The sequence below is a fragment of the Salmo salar genome, chromosome ssa09, assembly GCF_905237065.1.
Source record: "Salmo salar chromosome ssa09, Ssal_v3.1, whole genome shotgun sequence".
NCBI classification, from domain to species: domain Eukaryota; kingdom Metazoa; phylum Chordata; class Actinopteri; order Salmoniformes; family Salmonidae; genus Salmo; species Salmo salar.
In genome coordinates this window covers 88,503,476-88,522,448 of record NC_059450.1, presented here as the reverse complement: position 1 = coordinate 88,522,448, position 18,973 = coordinate 88,503,476, and the positions used below count along the sequence as shown (strand labels likewise).

The window sequence follows — 18,973 nt, the reverse complement described above, 5'->3', positions numbered from 1 at the left end:
ACGGATATCTGTTTGTACACATCCATGTTCCCAGTCACCTTGCCGTGGATAAATGTGGTGGTTCGCGCTTTCAGTTTTGCGTGATTGCTGCCACGGTTTCTAGTTTGGATAGGTTGTAATCCTCACAGTGGGAACAACATCCTCTATGCACTTCCTGATGAACTCAGTCACCGAGTCAGTGTATATGTCAATACTATTCTCATTACGGGTAGTTGCTAAGAATTGGGTGCACACACACACGCACACATGCACGTACACTCATACAAAGACCAATGCTCTCACTCTGGCAATCGCTCTCGCTCTCTCTCTCTGACATACAGACAGACAGACAGACAGACAGACAGACACATTAAGAGTAGTATTTCTGGGTCTAGTACTGATTAGGTGTGAAGCATCAGTCATCAGTCAGGAGGCTGAGGATGCTGTTAGAACAGGACAGGGACAGGACAAGACTAAAATACAGCAACAGAATATTAACAACCGGAAAGACTCTAAATGTGTCCCAAATGGCTCCCTTTATAAAGTCCATAGAGCCCTGGTCAAAAGTAGTGCACTAGATAGGGAATAGTGTTCCATTTAACTCCCATTCTCTCTATGTTCTATCTGACTACTATTCCACAGGGGGGTGGAAAGAGCCAGAAGTTGTTTGTCATTTTTATATCGGGAGGAACTGTGAAATGGAAGAACTTCAGTCTGTACCTGTATTACTGGCATTAGTATCAGTGTGTAGTATAGATGGACCATAGATAGATAGATAGATAGATAGATAGATAGATAGATAGATAGATAGATAGATAGATAGATAGATAGATAGATAGATAGATAGATAGATAGATAGATAGATAGATAGATAGATAGATAGATAGATAGATAGATAGATAGATAGATAGATAGATAGATAGATAGATAGATAGATAGATAGATAGATAGATAGATAGATAGATAGATAGATAGATAGATAGATAGATAGATAGATAGATAGATAGATAGATAGATAGATAGATAGATAGATAGATAGATAGATAGATAGATAGATAGATAGATAGATAGATAGATAGATAGATAAATAGTGGCTGTGTGCTTCTCTCTCTCTCTCTCTCTCTCTCTCTCTCTCTCTGTGTAAGAGTTGAGTGCAGTAGCGAAGTGGTCTATTACTTTCTCTCCTTCCCATTTGTGAATTCAGTCCTTTATTGAGCTGCCGTGGAGTCTGCTGTTGATTAAAACTTCTGTATTCTCCTGGTAGAGATGGGGAGCATGCCACATACACACACACACAGTCAGACACAGTTCCTAAACAACCTCCATATTATGGGGATATTGAAATGAGATTCAGGGTTTAAACACTATCTCCTGCTAAATGGAATGGTAGGAAGGAATTGGAATGTCCAGATGGTGGAACACCACATTATAATCTACCCTAAAGATCAGTATTGGATTTATGTTGATTATAGGATTTTCCATTTTGTGCTTTTATGATGGGTTAGATTATAAAATACTGTTTGCTATAGGTCTAGTAATCTTACTGTAATCTTAATTCCTAGATTAGTTGAACTTTTTCTATTATCATAGTGAAATGTCATATTTATATACATTCATTGGTAAAATTCTAAAGCATCTGTTTAAAAGTAAAGCAGGCAGGCTTTCCTTTATAAAAAATAAGCAATCCATTCTATGGGTCTGAATTTCCTGATGTTTTATCCTCTTGACATGTTCAAGTTATGTGTAATTTAGTCTGTCTGATCCTCCAAATAAACTCAATCACCGGAGAAATGGATCAAAACAAGATTGTATGGAATTGATTTAGGTTGGGGGAAGGGTCAGTGTGTGTGTGTGAGTGAGTGAGTGAGTGTGTGTGTGTGCATGCACGCGTGCGTGTGTGTGTATGTGTGAAGAATGAAGCAGTAATACTATTGAACCTCCAGTGGCTGAATCGATCCTTAGCCAGCTATCATGAGTTCCCACCTGAACACTGGAGAACAGAAGGCGGGAGGAAGGGAGGGAAAGGAGAAGAGAATGGCTTATGAAGGTATTGAGAGAGAGAGAGAGAGAGAGAGAGAGAGAGAGAGAGAGAGAGAGAGAGAGAGAAAAGGGTTGAGAGCATCATCATCATCCCTCCCTAACTCATACTCTCCCTTCTCTTCCTCCATCCTGCCCTAACTCATACATTCTCTCCCCACTCCTCCTCCCCCCTCCCTAATACTCTCCCCTCTACTCCTCCCTCCCTAACTCATACATGCTCTCCCCGCTCCCCCTCTTCCCTCCCTAACTCATACATGCTCTCCCCTCTACTCCTCCCTCCCTAACTCATACTCTCCCCTCTACTCCTCCCTCCCTAACTCATACTCTCCCCTCTACTCCTCCCTCCCTAACTCATACATGCTCTCCCCGCTCCTCCTCCTCCCTCCCTAACTCATACATTCTCTCCCCGCTCCTCCCCCCAACTCATACATACTCTCCCCTCTTCTCCTCCCTCCCTCCCTAATTCATACATACTCTCCCCTCTTCTCCTCCCTCCCTCCCTAACTCATACATACTCTCCCCTCTCCTCCGTCCCTCCCTAACTCATACTCTCCCCTCTCCTCCTCTTCCTCTTCCCTCCCTAACTAATTTCCTACCATCTATTCCAGTTAAATATGAAGCATTATGGATGGTGGTGTGGATGTGGATGTGGCTTCATGAAACTTCCATATGTATTGATCCTGATGATGGAGCTGATCGAGTTGATTGGGAGGTGAATCCCTACCGTTGCTGATTATAAAGTTAATGATGTTTTCATGTTTACTGGTTAGGATTGGGTCTTTTTGGAGAGTGACGTGATTAATGCGTCTCTCTCTCTATCTTGCCCCCTCTGTCTCTCTCTCTAACTTGCCCTATCTCTCTCTCTGTCTGTCTTGCCCTCTATCTCTCTCTATCTTGCCCTCTCTCTCTATCTTGCTCTCTCTCTCTATCTTGCTCTCTTTCACACACAGACACACAGACAGACAGACTACGTAGATTTTCATATCTAAAAGGCTGTGTTGCGACATATCCTGCGTCATAATATCTTGTGAAAAATCATAGACCCTCAGCTGGTTAGGGCAATAAGCACACAGGACTAATCCTAGTCTGAATCCTATTTACGACTTAAAGGGGTCAGAGGAGACAAAATTATGTCAACTATTATTGTTCAGTAATATTTGAAGATGTGATCTTCTCATTGTTTTGGCGTGATTCATATCCTTAACTGGCCTATACTGATGTTTCACTATGACCTAGTCTCTCTCTCAACTCCCTCTTTTCTCAGTATATCTCTCCAGGCTCCCATTTGCCTATGCCATGGTCAACCTCTCTCTTCATGTGACTTATTTTTCTTTCTCTCTGTCCATATCATTGGAGAGGGAGAAAGAGAGAATCAAATCAAATCAAATTGTTTGTCACATGCGCCGAATTCTACAGGTGTAGACCTTACAGTGAAATGCTCACTTATAATGCAGTTTTAAGAAAAATACCTGCTAAGTAAAAAATAATAATAATAATTGATGAGTAAAAAATAAGAAATAGAAGTAACAAATAATAAAACAACAGCTGTAGAATAACATTAGCAAGGCTATATACAGAGATCATGCGACAGAGAGAGAGGGAGATGATCCACACTCAGACACTTTATTGTACAGTGGCTTGCGAAAATATTCACCCCCTTAGCATTTTTCCTATTTTGTTGCCTTACAACCTGGAATTAAAATGGATTTTGGGGGGGTTTGTATCATTTGATTTACACAACATGCCCACCATTTTGAAGATGAAAAATATTTTTATTGTGAAACAAACAAGAAATAAGAAAAAAAAACAGAAAACTTGAGCGAGCATAACTATTCACCCCCCCAAAGTCAATACTTTGTAGAACCACGTTTGGCAGCAATTACAGCTGCAAGTCTCTTGGGGCATGTCTCTATAAGCTTGGCACATCTATCCACTAGGATTTTTGCCCATTCTTCAAGTCAAAACTGCTCCAGCTCTTTCAAGTAGGATGGATTCCGCTGGTGTACAGCAATCTGTAAGTCATAGCACAGATTCTCAATTGGATTGAGGTCTGGGTTTTGACTAGACCATTCCAAGACATTTAAATGATTCCCCTTAAACCACTCAAGCGTTGCTTTAGCAATATGCTTAGGGTCATTGTCCTGCTGGATAGTGAACCTCTGTCCCAGTCTCAAATCTCAGGAAGACTGAAACAGGTCACCCTCAAGAATTTCCCTGTATTTAGCGCCATCCATCATTTCTTCAATTCTGAACAGTTTCCCAGTTCCTGCCGATGAAAAATATCCCCACAGCATGATGCTGCCACCACCATGCTTCACAGTGGGGATGGTTTTCTCGGGGTGATGAGAGGTGTTGGGTTTGCGCCAGATATATTGTTTTCCTTGATGGCATAAAAGCTCAATTTTAGTCTCATCTGACCGAGTACCTTCTTCCATATGCTTGTGGAGTCTCCCACATGCCTTTTGGCGAACACCAAACGTGTTAGCTTATTTTTTTCTTTAACCTTTCTGGGAAGGGGGTTCCGCTAGCGGAACACTTGGCCTACAGCCAGTGAAATTGCAGGGCGCCAAATTCAAACAACAGAAATCTCATAATTAAAATTCCTCAAACATACAAGTATTATACACCATTTTAAAGATAAACTTCTCGTTAATCCAACCACAGTGTCCGATTTCAAAAAGGCTTTACAGTGAAAGCACACCATGCGATTATGTTAGGTTAGTGCCTAACCACAAAAACCATACAGCCATTTTCCAACGAAGGAGAGGTGTCACAAAAGTCAGAAGTAGCATTAACATTATTCACTTACCTTTGATGATCTTCATCTGATGGCACTCCCAGGTCTCCATGTTAGACAATAAATGTTTGTTTTGTTCGATAAAGTTCATCTTTATGTCCATATACCTCATTTTTGTTCGCGCATTTAGTCCAGTAATCTAAATGCACAAAGCGCAGGCACAAAGTCTAGACGAAAAGTCAAAAATGTTCAATTTTAGTTCGTAGAAACATGTCAAACAATGTTTCTAATCAATCCTTAGGGTGTTTTTATCATAAATATTCAATAATGTTTCAACCGGACAATACTGTTTTCATTAGAAAGGAAAGGGAACGGAGCTCGCGCTCACGGCCACGCGCATGACTAAAGGCTTTCACCTGGGCCATCTGCTTAGAGTGCTCTTATTCACTCCCCTTTCACAATAGAAGCCTGAAACAACTTCTAAAGACTGTTGACATCTAGTGGAAGCCTTAGGAAGTGCAATCTGACCCCACCGACACTGGATATTCGATAGGCATTCACTTAAACTACAAACCTCAGAATTCCCACTTCCTGGTTGGATTTTTCTCGGGTTTTCGCCTGCGATATGAGTTCTGTTATACTCACAGACATTATTTTAACAGATTTGGAAACTTTACAGTGTTTTCTATCCAAATCTACTAATTGTATGCATATTCTAGCTTCTGGGCCTGAGTAACAGGCAGTTTACTCAATGCACGCTTTTCATCCAAACTTCCCAATGCTGCCCCCTATCCCTAAAGAGTTTTAAGCAATGGCTTTTTTTCTGACCACTCTTCCGTAAAGCCCAGCTGTGGAGTGTACGGCTTAAAGTGGTCCTATGGACAGATACTCCAATCTCTGCTGTGGAGCTTTGCAGCTCCTTCAGGGTTATCTTTGCTCTCTTTGTTGCCTCTCTGATTAATGCTCTCCTTGCCTTTCACTTCACAAATTTGTACTATTTTCTGTATGTCCATTACATGAAATCCAAATAAAAAATCAATTTAAATTACAGGTTGTAATGCGATAAAATAGGGAAAATGCCAAGGGGGATGAATATTTTTGCAAGGCACTGTACATCTGTATTTTATCTGGGAGTCTATCATAAAGAGCCTGGCAGGCCTGCAGGAGCAAGCTTCTCCACCAGCTCTCCAAGGGCTTGTTTCTGGGGTCCGGTGGGTAAGGCTGTCTCCTCAGAAGGGAGGCGAGTTGGGCTTGCACCCTCAGAAAATACCCTGGCTGGGGCCTACGGGGCCTACAGATGGTAAGCAGAGAGAGACACACACACAGAGGCTGTTCACAGGAATAGAGGAATAGAGAGTAGAGGTATAGAGGAATAGACGTATAGAGGAATAGAGGAATAGAGGAAATGAGAATAGAGAAATAGAGGAATAGAGTAATAGAGGAATAGAGGTATAGAGGATAGAGATATAGAGGAATAGAGGAATAGAGGAAATGAGAATAGAGAAATAGAGGAATAGAGTAATAAAGGAATAGAGGTATAGAGGATAGAGGTATAGATGAATAGAGGAATTGTCACGTCCTGACCATAGAAAGCTGTTCTTTTCTATGGTAGAGTAGGTCAGGGCGTGACAGGGGGGGGGGGGGTATTCTAGTTTAGATTTTCTAGGTTGTTTTGTTATAGTTTTGGTATTTCTATGTTAGGTTTGTTTGGGATGATCTCCAATTAGAGGCAGCTGGTCATCGTTGGCTCTAATTGGAGATCATACTTAAGTAGTTGTTTTTCCCACCTGTTTTTGTGGAGATTGTTTTGAGTTAGTGTATGTTGCACCGCTTTCTCACGGTTTGTTGTTTTGTTTATTAGTCTATTTATATGTCTTGCATAGTTTCAAAGTTAAAATAAAGAATATGTGGAACGATACACATGCTGCGCTTTGGTCCGATTCTTCAGACAGCCATGACAGGAATAGAGGCTAGAGGTATAGAGGAATAGAGGAAATGAGAATAGAGGATATAGAGAATAGAGGAATACAGAATAGAGGAATGGAGAATAGAGGTATATAGGAAGAGAGAAGAGAATAGAGGAATAGAGAATAGATGAATAGAGAATAGAGGAATGTGTTCCTATAGTGATATACTCTCTGGGATAGTGAGACCAAGCTGTGTAATTACTTATATTAGTTGTTGATCAGCACATGTGAACAACATTGTTAGAGAGACCACAGGACACACACACACTTTCTATCTCATCTCTGGTGCAGTTTATTAACCGCTAAGGCTGCTGACTGTGACTGTATTATCTACTTCATTTGCTTTGGCAATGTTAACATATGTTTCCCATGCCAATAAAGCCCTTTGAATTGAAATTGAATTGCATTACTGTACTGAATCACTCCTCTCTGTCTCTCTCTCAATTCAATTCAATTGGCCTTATTGGCATGACGTAACATTGTACATTTTGCCAAAGCTTACTTTGGATATTTACAATATTAAAATAATAATAATCAAAATTGTCAACGGGACAACAGTAACAACAATAACCAAGGGTCAAAATAACCATTGAAAAATAACAATAAGCATAGAGGACATGTGCAGGTTGGTTGGTCTGTCAGACACTGTCCCTCAACTTATGGCAGGCAGCAATGTAGTGCGCTGCCAACCCACAGCTCTCTGCGTCCTCCCCCAACAGGACAGGTAGCCTATCCTCATCAGAGAGGTCTTTGAAACCTTGAATAAGGGTTGCACCGCCTTTCCTCTACAGGGAGACAGGTTTTCCTGTGTCTACCCTTCTCACTGAGCCTGTACTTTGTCAAGGTTTTGATCAGTAACCATGGTCAAATAGTTAGTCACGGTGTACTGTTGATTTAGGGCCAGATAGCACTGCATTTTGCTTTGTGCTTGTGTTTCCCAATAAGCAATGTCATTTTGTTTTGACTGTGTTATAATTTGTTTATTCTGATTGATTGGATGTTCTGGTCCTGAGGCCTTCAGTGTGTTAGTGGAACAGGTTTGTGAACTCAGCCCCAGGACCAGCTGGATGAGGAGACTGTTTTCTTTGCTCAGCTCTTGGTATTGCAGGGCTTAGACTTACAGAATCTTACAGATCTCTGCATACAGGGTTTCAATGGGGTGTTTTATCACATTTCAGGTGAGACCCAGATGCAGACAACGTCAAAGTAACAACAGTTTATTACTCCAACAGGGGCAGGCAAAAGACAGGTCAAGGGCAGGCAGGGGTCAGTAATCCAGATAGGTGGGGCAAAGGTACAGGACGGCAGGCAGGCTCAGGGTAGGCAGAGGTCAGTAATCCAGATAGGTGGGGCAAAGGTACAGGACGGCAGGCAGGTTCAGGGTAGGCAGAGGTCAGTAATCCAGATAGGTGGAGCAAAGGTACAGGACGGCAGGCAGGCTCAGGGTAGGCAGAGGTCAGTAATCCAGATAGGTGGGGCAAAGGTACAGGACGGCAGGCAGGTTCAGGGTCAGGTCAGGCAGAGGTCAGTAATCCAGATAGGTGGAGCAAAGGTACAGGACGGCAGGCAGGCTCAGTGTAGGCAGAGGTCAGTAATGCAGATAGGTGGGGCAAAGGTACAGGACGGCAGGCAGGTTCAGGGTAGGCAGAGGTCAGTAATCCAGATAGGTGGGGCAAGGAACAGGATGTCAGGCAGGCTCAGGGCAGGCAGAAAAGGTCAAAACCGGGAAACTAGAAAACAGGAACAATTGAGAGACAGAAACAGAGGGGAAAAACTCTGGTAGGCTTGACAAAACAAAATGAACTGACAGACAGAGAACACAGGTATAAATACACAGGAGATAATGGGGAAGATGGGCGACACCTGGAGGGGGGTGGAGACAATCACAAAGACAGGTGACCAGTAAAAGGGGTTATTTGTCATTGTAGTTTGGTCAGGGCGTGGCAGGGGATGTTTGTTTTGTGTGTTTCAGTGTTTTTGGTTTAGGTTCTATGTTTTCTATTTCTATGTTTAAATCTAGTTTTCTATTTCTATGTTGGGGTTTTGGTAGGACCTCCAATTAGAGGGAGCGGGTTGTCGTTGCCTCTAATTGGAGGCCATATTTAGTTGGGGTTTGTTTCACTTGTGTTTTGTGGGTGGATGTTTTCATGTATAGCCTGTGTTGCCTTACGGAACTGTTTCGACGTTTTGTTAAAGTGTCTTCTTTAAGTAAATTAAGAAGATGATCACTATACCCGCTGCGCCTTGGTCCAATCCTTACGACGCCCATGACAGGGTGTGACAGTTTGTCCCATTTGGTGAAATCTTGTTTTGCATGTCAAATCAAATCAAATTTTATTTGTCACATACACATGGTTAGCAGATGTTAATGTGAGTGTAGCGAAATGCTTGTGATTCTAGTTCCGACCATGCAGTAACATCTAACAAGTAATCTAACCTAACAATTTCACAACAACTACCTTATAAAACACAAGTGTAAAGGAATGAATAAAAATATAAATATAATATATGAATGAGCGATGGCCGAACGGCATAGGCAAGATGCAGTAGATGGTATAGAGTACAGTATATACATATGAGATGAGTAATGTAGGGTATGTAAACATTATATAAGTGGCATTGTTTAACTTCTATGGGCTAGGTGGGACACGCCAGTGAAATATCAGGGCGGCAAATTCAAAAACAACAAAAAGTCATAATTCAACTTTCTCAAACATACAACTATTTTACACCATTTTAAAAATACACTTCTCCTTGATGTAAACACATTGTCCGATTTCAAAAAGGCTTTACAGCGAAAGCAAAACATTAGATTATGTTAGGAGAGTACATAGACAAAAATAATCACACAGCCATTTTCTAAGCAAGGACATGTGTCAATAAAACCCAAAACACAGCTAAATGAAGCACTAACCTTTGACGATCTTCAGCAGATGACACTCCTAGGACATTATGTTACACAATACATGTATGTTTTGTTCGATAAAGTTCATATTTATATCCAAAAACCCCATTTTACATTGGCGTGTGATGTTCAGAAAATGTATTCCCACCAAAACGTTCGTTGAATGTGCACATCAATTTACAAAAATACTCATCATAAACGTTGACAAAATATATAACAATTATTTAAAGAATTATAGATGGACTACCACTGGATGCAACCGCTGTGTCAGATTTTAAAATAGCTTTACGGAGAAAGCACATTTTTCAATATTCTGAGTACATAGCTCAGCCATCACGGTGAGCTATTCAGACACCCGCCAAATTCCGGGCAACCTAAACTCAGAATTAGTATTAGAAATATTGTATTACCTTTGCTGATCTTCGTCAGAATGCACTCCCAGGACTGCTACTTCCACAAGAAATAATCCATATTTAAGTACAAATACCTCCATTTGTTCGTGCGTACAGATCACTTATCCAAAGGCATAACGCATGAGCGCGGAACGAGAGTCGAAAAGTCTAAATGTTCCATTACCGTACTTAGAAGCATGTGAAACGCTGTTTAAAATCAATCTTTATGGTATTTTTAACGTAAAATTGCGATAATATTCCAACAGGACAGTAGCATATTCATTCAAGAAGAAAAAGAAGGTGACAGGAAAATGCTCAAACCACTTTCTGAAGGCTTTAGACAGCCAATGGAAGCCTTAGGAAGTGCAACATCACCCCACAGACACTGTAGCTTCGATAGAGAATCAAAAGAAGAACTACAATTCTCAGACTTTCCACTTCCTGCTTAGATTTTTCTCTGGTTTTTGCCTGCCATATAAGTTCTGTTATACTCACAGACACCATTCAAACAGTTTTAGACACTTCAGAGTGTTTTCTATCCAAATCTACTAATAATATGCATATTCTCATTTCTGGGCAAGAGTAGTAACCAGTTTAAATCGGGTACATTTTTATCCAGCCGTGAAAATACTGCCTCCTAGCCCAGACAGGTTAAAGTGGAGGAGGTTCTGCTTGCAGTTGGTGAACAGGTAGGAGCTAAATTTATACATTCCGCTTCCAGAATGAACAAAGCTCTGGTTGTGTTCATGAAAAGAGCAAATTTGGTGGGTAGACTCATTGCTAGTGGAATATTGAGGATTTGGGGTATAAGAGCTTTGCGTGCCCACATAAAGGCCGTAGACAAGGTGAGGGTACAAGTGCCCGTGGGGTAAACTGAGGTCAACGTACAGGGGGCAATGAGACACAGGCAGCAGAGGCTGGGCCTAGTCATGCCAGGGATGGTGGTGTAGATGAGGCTGGGCCTAGTTAGGCTAGAGATTAGTCAGGTTATGCTAGTGGATGAGGAGAGTATAGTGGGGAAATGTAAGAGACTAGGGGGAGGAGGAGGGTGTCAAGTGGAAAAGGAAAAAGGGGGAGAAGAAAGGAGGTGGGAAGGGAGAGGCTGGGGTGGTCAAAGGCACCAAGGAACCTTTGCCTGGTGCTGGGGGGGAGGCCCTGACCAGAGAGGAAGGGCAGGTGATCAGGATGGGAGATGGAGATGAGGAGGAAAGTGAGTCTGAGGAAGAGGATGATGACGAGGCTGATTTTTGCTGTTCGTTCCAATCATTGGCAGCAGAGAACTGGAAGGAATGAGGCCAAATGAGGAATTGGCTTTGGGGGTGACCAGTGAAATATACCTGCTGGAGCGCGTGCTACGGGTGGGTGCTGCTATGGTGACCAGTGAGCTGAAATAAGGCGGGGCTTTACCAAGCAAAGACTTATAGATGACCTGGAGGCAGTGTGTTTTGCGACGAATATGAAGTGAGGGCCAGCCAACGAGAGCATACAGGTCGCAGTGGTGGGTAGTATATCCTGTTATGGCTAGGCGGAACCCCTCGACAATATCCGGTGAAATGGCAGAGCACTAAATTCAAAAACAATTATTTGAAATATTTAACTTTCATACAATCACAAGTGCAATACACCAAATTAAAACTTAACTTCTTGTTAATCCAACCACAGTGTCCGATTTCAAAAAGGCTTTATGGCGAAAGCATACCTTGTGATTATGTTAGGTCAGCGCCTAGTCACAAAAAAACATTCAGCCATTTTCCAGCCAAAGAGAGGAGTCACAAAAAGCAGAAATAGAGATAAAATTAATCACTAACCTTTGATGATTTTCATCAGATGGCAGTCATAGGACTTCATGTTACACAATACATGTATGTTTTGTTCGATAAAGTTCATATTTATATCCAAAAATCTCAGTTTACATTGGTGCGTTATGTTCAGTAATGTTTTGCCTATAAAACATCCGGTGATTTTGCAGAGAGCCACACCAATTTACAGAAATACTCATCATAAACGTTGATGAAAGATACAAGTGTTATGCAGAGAATTAAAGATAAACTTCTCCTTAATGCAACCACTGTGTCAGATTTCAAAAAAGCTTTACGGCAAAAGCACACCTTGCAATAATCTGAGCACAGTGCTCAGCCACCAAAACAAGCCATACAGATACCCGCCATGTTGTGGAGTCAACAAAAGTCAGAAATAGCATTATAAATATTCACTTACCTTTGATGATCTTCATCGGAATGCACTCCCAGGAATCCCAATTCCACAATAAATGTTTGTTTTGTTTCGATAAAGTCCATATTTATGTCCAAATACCTCCTTTTTGTTTGCACGTTCAGTTCACTAATCCAAATGCACAGTGCGCGAGCACTAAGTTCAGACGAAAAGTCAAAAAAGTTCCATTACAGTTCGTAAAAACATGTCAAACGATGTATAGAATCAATCTTTAGGACGATTTTATCATAAATCTTCAATAATATTCCAACCGGACAATTCCTTTGTCTTTAGAAAGGAAAGGGAACGCAGCTCGCGCTGACGGCCGCGCACGAGACTTAGCTCATGGCATTCTGCCAGACCCCTGATTCAAACAGCTCTTATTTTCTCCCCCTTCACAGTAGAAGCCTGAAACAACGTTCTAAAGACTGTTGACATCTAGTGGAAGCCTTAGGAAGTGCAATATGACCCCATAGACACTGTATATTGGATAGGCAATCACTTGAAAAACTACAAACCTCAGATTTCCCACTTCCTGGTTGGATTGTTCTCAGGTTTTCGCCTGCCATATGAGTTCTGTTATACTCACAGACATTATTCAAACAGTTTTAGAAACTTCAGTGTTTTCTGTTCAAATCTACTAATAATATCCATATCTTAGCTTCTGGGCCTGAGTAGCAGGCAGTTTACTCTGGGCACGCTTTTCATCCGAATGTGAAAATACTGCCCCCTATCGCAAACAGGATATGGGGCTTTGGTGACAAAACAGATGGCACCGTGATAGACTGCATCCAATTTGCTGGGTGGAGTGTTGGAGGCTATTTTGTAAATGACATCGTCGAAGTCTAGGATCGGTTGGATAGTCAGTTTTACGAGGGTATGTTTGGCAGCATGAGTGAAGGTGTCACGACTTCCGCCGAGGTCGGTCCCTCTCCTTGTTCGAGCGGCGTTCGGCGGTCGACGTCACTGGTCTTCTAGCCATCGCCGATCCACCTTTCATTTTCCATTTGTTTTGTCTCGTTTTCCCGCACACCTGGTTTGCATTCCCTCATTACTCGTCTTGCATATAACCCTCTGTTTCCCCCCATGTCTGTGTGTGGAATTGTTATGTGTAAATGTATGTGTACTCCAGGCTGGTTTGCGCCGGGTTATTGTAACCCTTGTGTGTTTAATTTTCTGAGTGGCGTGTTTTGTTTGCCTCAATAAAGGGCTCTGTTTGCTACCCATTTCTGCTCTCCTGCGCCTGACTTCCCTGCAGCCAGTTACACACTCCTTTACAGAAGGATGCTTCGTTGTGAAAGAGGAAGCTGATTCTAGATTTCATTTTGGATTGGAGATGCTTAATGTGAGTCTGGAAGGAGAGTTTACAGTCTAACCAGACACCTAGGTATTTGTAGTTGTCCACATATTCTAAGTCAGAACCGTCCAGAGTAGTGATGCTGGTCGGGCGGGCAGGTACGGGCAGCGATCGGTTGAAGAGTATGCATTTAGTTTTACTTGCATTTAAGAGCAGTTGGAGGCCACTGAAGGAGTGTTGTATGGCATTGAAGTTCGTCTGGAAGTTAGTTAACCTCTATGGGCTAGGTGGGACGCTAGCGTCCCACCCGTGGTGCACTCCATCAACAGCAGGTGCATTTCAAGAGCGGCAAATTTGAATCCAAATAAATGTCAAAATTCAAATTTTTCAAACATACAACTATTTTACACCCTTTGAAAGATAAACATCTCCTTAATCTAACCACGTTTTACGATTTCAAAAAGGTTTTACGGCGAAAGCATAAATTTAGAGTATGTTAGGACAGTACATTTACAAGAGTTGTGTGTAATGTTTTGTCAATTCAAAGACAGGGTCACCAAAACCATAAAACCAGCTAAAATGATGCACTAACCTTTTACAATCTCCATCAGATGACACTCCTAGGACATTATGTTAGACAATGCATGCATTTTTAGTTCTATCAAGTTCATATTTATATCCAAAAACAGCGTTTTACTATGGCATTGATGTTGAGGAAATCGTTTCCCTCCAATAACCGGCAGTCAAGTCAACACCACAAATTAAATAATTAAAATTAGAAAACATTGGTAAAATATTATATTGTCATTTAAAGAATTATAGATTTACATCTCTTGAACGCAATCAACTTGCCAGATTTAAAAATAACCTTACTGGGAAATCACACTTTGCAATAATCTGCGCCCAGAAAAATACGCGTTGCGATACAGACTAGACGTCATGTTGGGGAGATCTAAAATCGAAAATACTATGTAAATAATCCATTACCTTTGATTCTCTTCATCAGATGTCACTTCCAGGTATCACAGGTCCATAACGAATGTAGTTTTGTTCAAAAAAGCTCATCATTTATGTCCAAAAATCTCCGTCTTGTTAGCACATGATCTAAGCCAGCCGGACTTCTCGTCATGAACGAGGGGAAAAAATATATTTACGTTCGTTCAAACATGTCAAACGTTGTATAGCATAAATCATTAGGGCCTTTTTTAACCAGAACATGAATAATATTCAAGGTGGACGAATGCATACTCTTTTATAACGTATTGGAACGAGGGTACCCAACATGAACTCGCGCGCCAGGTGTCTAATGGGCCATCATCGTTCCATGGCTCTTGTTCGGTCAGATCTCCCTCCAGAAGACTCAAAACACTTTGTAAAGGCTGGTGACATCTAGTGGAAGCAATAGGAAGTGCCAAAATATTCCTCAGCCCCTGTGTTTTTCAATGGCATAGGTTTAAAGGTAATACAACACATCAGGTATCCACTTCCTGTCAGAAAATGTCTCAGGGTTTTGCCTGCCAAATGAGTTCTGTTATACTCACAGACACCATTCAAACAGTTTTAGAAACTTTAGAGTGTTTTCTATCCATATATAATAAGTATATGCATATTCTAGTTACTGGGTAGGATTAGTAACCAGATTAAATCGGGTACATTTTTTTTATCCAGCCGTGCAAATACTGCCCCCTAGCCCTAACAGGTTAAAGAAGGGCCAGATGTATACAGAATGGTGTCGTCTGCGTAGAGGTGGATCAGAGAATCACCAGCAGCAAGAGCGATATCATTGATGTATACAGAGAAAAGAGTTGGCCATAGAGACTGCCAGAGGTCCAGACAACAGGCCCTCCGATTTGACACACTGAACTCTGTCTGAGAAGTAGTTGGTGAACCAGTCGAGGCAGTCATTTGAGAAACCAAGGCTGTTGAGTCTGCCGATAAGAATGTGGTGATTGACAGAGTCAAAACCCTTGGCCAGGTCAATGAAGATGGCTGCACAGGATAGATATAGGTCTGTAGCAGTTTTGAGTCTAGAGTGTCTCCCCCTTTGAATAGGGGGATGACCGCGACAGCTTTCCAATCTTTGGGGATCTCAGACGATACGAAAGAGAGGCTAGTAATAGGGGTTGCAACAATTTTGGCGGATAATTTTAGAAAGGGAGGGTCCAGATTGTCTAGCCCGGCTGATTTGTTGGGCTCCAGATTGGAGGCTTGGGCAAGTTGCTGTGGAGGGTGCAGGGCTGTTGACCGGGGTAGGGGTAGCCAGGTGGAAAGCATGGCCAGCCGAATAAAAATGCTTATTGAAATTGTCAATTATCGTGGATTTATCAGTGGTGACAGTGTTTCCTAGCCTCAGTGCAGTGGGCAGCTGGGAGGAGGTGCTCTTATTCTCCATTAACTTTTTGGAGTTTGTGATACAGGATGCAAATTTCTGTTTGAAAAGCTAGCCTTTGCTTTCCTAACTGCCTGTGTATATTGGTTCCTTACTTCCCTGAAAAGTTGCATATCACGCGGGCTATATACACTTGCCATTGAGCTTTTTTTGGGCCTGCTACGCCGGAGACAGCATGGAGTGTATTGGATAGGCATGGGTGTGTTGACAGGCATAGCAGTGTCAGCGTATGCAGATGACATTTCTGTGATGGTCAGGATATGCAGGATATGCAGGCACTAGAGACTAGTCTGAAGGTGTACGAGGGAGCTTCGTCAGCTAAGGTAAACTGGGGCAAGAGCAAAGCTCTGTTATGTGGGGCATGGGGGGTTAGGCCCCTCTGCTTCCAGGGGGTTTGCAGTGGGGTTGTGAAGGGCTTAAAATTTGGAGGGTGTACCTGGGCTTGGAGAGGTGGGTCAGGAAGAACTGGGAGGGGCTGTCACAGGCAATGGTGTCTAGACTGGCCAGGTGGAGGTGGCTCCGGTCCCATGTGTCATACACACACACACACACAGACCTGCAGCGCAAGCTGGTGGATTTGTTCTGGTCGGGCCATCACTGGCTGAGGACGACAGTGTTGTACACGTCCGTCCACGAAGGAGGACAGAGCCTGATAGAACTGAAGAGCAGGGTAGCTGCTTTCAGACTAAAGGTGGCGCAGAGACTGCTGTACCATACTGATGCTGACTGGAGGGAACCAACATGGCAATGCTGAGGAGAGCTGACAGATTAGTTTTGGACCGGCAGCTGTTCCTCATGAAGCTGGAGAGGCTGAGTACAGCAGGTCTCTCAGACTTTTACTCTCCGGTGCTGAGGGCCTGGCAACTATTAAGGCCCACATGAGAAGGGGGTGTGGAGCCTGGGCTGTGGGTGTGGGAGGAGCCTATCTTCCACAACCCAGCCTTCCCTTTGAGATCGGTTCAGTCGGCCACCCTGCAGAGGCGACTAATGGCAGCGGGTTTACTAAGGCTGGGTGACTGCTGGGAGAGAAGGAATAACGTCTCTTACAGGCTGACTACACCGCTCGCGTCGCGTACACGATCGTTGCAAAATAAATTTAGAAATCTATATTATTCAATTATTGCACCCACATTGCTCGCGTGAGCCAACGAGCTTCTGCGTTGCCAAGGGCTAAAATAGAAGTCAGTTCTATTTCTGACGCAGATCGCACTGCAAGTTCTGCCTCTCCCATCTCCTCATTGGTTTATAGAAGCAGGTACCCACGTGCCATCTCCTCATTGGTTATACCCACATGGGTGACTGAAAGACAAACGAGGTCAGTGGCGGTAATGCACCTAATTTATGAAAGTTGCCAATCGCAATATAAAGTCAAGAGAAGAAAAAGCCTGAAAGGAGGAGAGATGACTAGAAACGATTCGGTTGACCGTTTTATGTGTGGATTAATTGTCGGAGCAGAGGACCTTGTGCATTTCAGGTAAAATAACAACTCAATGTTTATATCCCAGGACATATTAGCTAGCAACAGCAAGCTAGCTAAATAGGTCAAATTAGCTAGCAAGTACAAGCAAGCTAGCTAAATTGCCATAAATGTTTAATGCTTTCGACCTTTCCCCAAATTAATATAATTGGTTTAGAGTTTGTTTTGATATTTTAACCTGCATGTTGTGATCGCGTTTGGTGTGGGGCGACAAAATACATTTATGCACGATGGCACGCAATGGCGAACGCACGCAGCCGGTTTGGGTTCCGTGTTAGGCTGCTGGAGAGATTCCTGGAGGAGGCCTAGGAGACACTGTCTGAGTCGGACAGAGGGGTAATTGAGCGGCCAAAGGGGGAGGGACCACTAATGTTTCCAACACTGCAGGTGACGGCAGAGACTGGGGACTGGCAACGGGGTCTGGAGGACTTGTTAGACTTTAACACTCCGAGCCTGGGGGAGTTAATGCCATTAATGTCTCTGTTGGAATGTCTGTGTGAGAGGTTGGGGGTGAGTTTTACTGTTGGGATGTTTATAATGGGATACAGGTATTTGAATAAGGAGAAGGCCAAATGTATTTTGTTGAATTTTCTGTTTGCTCAGGCAAAGTTGTCTATTTAGCTAACAAGGAGGAACAGGGTCAAAGGTGGAGAGATAACAGACCCTTTATTACTTTTTAATGGGATGGCCTCTGTGCGCCTTAGGGTGGAATTTGAGTTCTATAAAATGATTAAAAGTGTGGAGATGTTTCAGGAGATATGGTGTGTTAGGGGGACTGTCTGTATAGCTGGGGAAGATGTTTCAGGAGATATGGTGTGTTAGGGGGACTGTCTGTATAGCTGGGGAAGATGTTTCAGGAGATATGGTGTGTTAGGGGGACTGTCTGTATAGCTGGGGAAGATGTTTCAGGAGATATGGTGTGTTAGGGGGACTGTCTGTATAGCTGGGGAAGATGTTTTGGATATACGGTTGTAGAAGTGGTGAGATTTTGGTTATTTTGATGTATTGTTTTGTTTCGAGGGGTAGAGCGCAAGGTGTGTATGGTACATGTATGCAGTACTGCAGTACAGGATTTATTTTTGGTGTTTTATTTTAGGGGGGGGGTGAGGTTTTAATGCCATGAGAATGTTTCATTAAAGAAAGACTAAGTAAAAAAAATCTCTCTCTCTCCCCATCTATCTTTATCACTCTCTCCCTCTCTCTCTCTCCCTCTCTCCATAGCGTTGAATGAGCCCACTATAGATTACGGCTTCCAGAGGTTACAGAAGGTCATCCCCAGACATCCAGGAGACCAGGAGAGACTACCTAAGGTCAGTACACACACACACAAATACATACACACAACAATACACACACACACATACATACACATGCACATGCACACACACACACACACACACACACACACACACACACACACACACACACACACACACACACACACACACACACACACACACACACACACACACACACACACACACACACACACACACACACACGGAGAAGGGAGGAAGAGGAAGGGGAGGAGAAGGAGAAGGAGAAGGAGTAGGAGAGGTATACAGGTGATCCATCATGG

The 18,973-nt window shown here is 42.7% G+C and overlaps 1 pseudogene; it reads left to right on the top strand.

Annotated features, from left to right (window-relative positions):
• The window catches only part of LOC106612147 (transcription factor COE1-A-like), a 143,057-nt pseudogene that overhangs the window by 103,991 nt on the left and 20,093 nt on the right, over nucleotides 1-18,973 (top strand).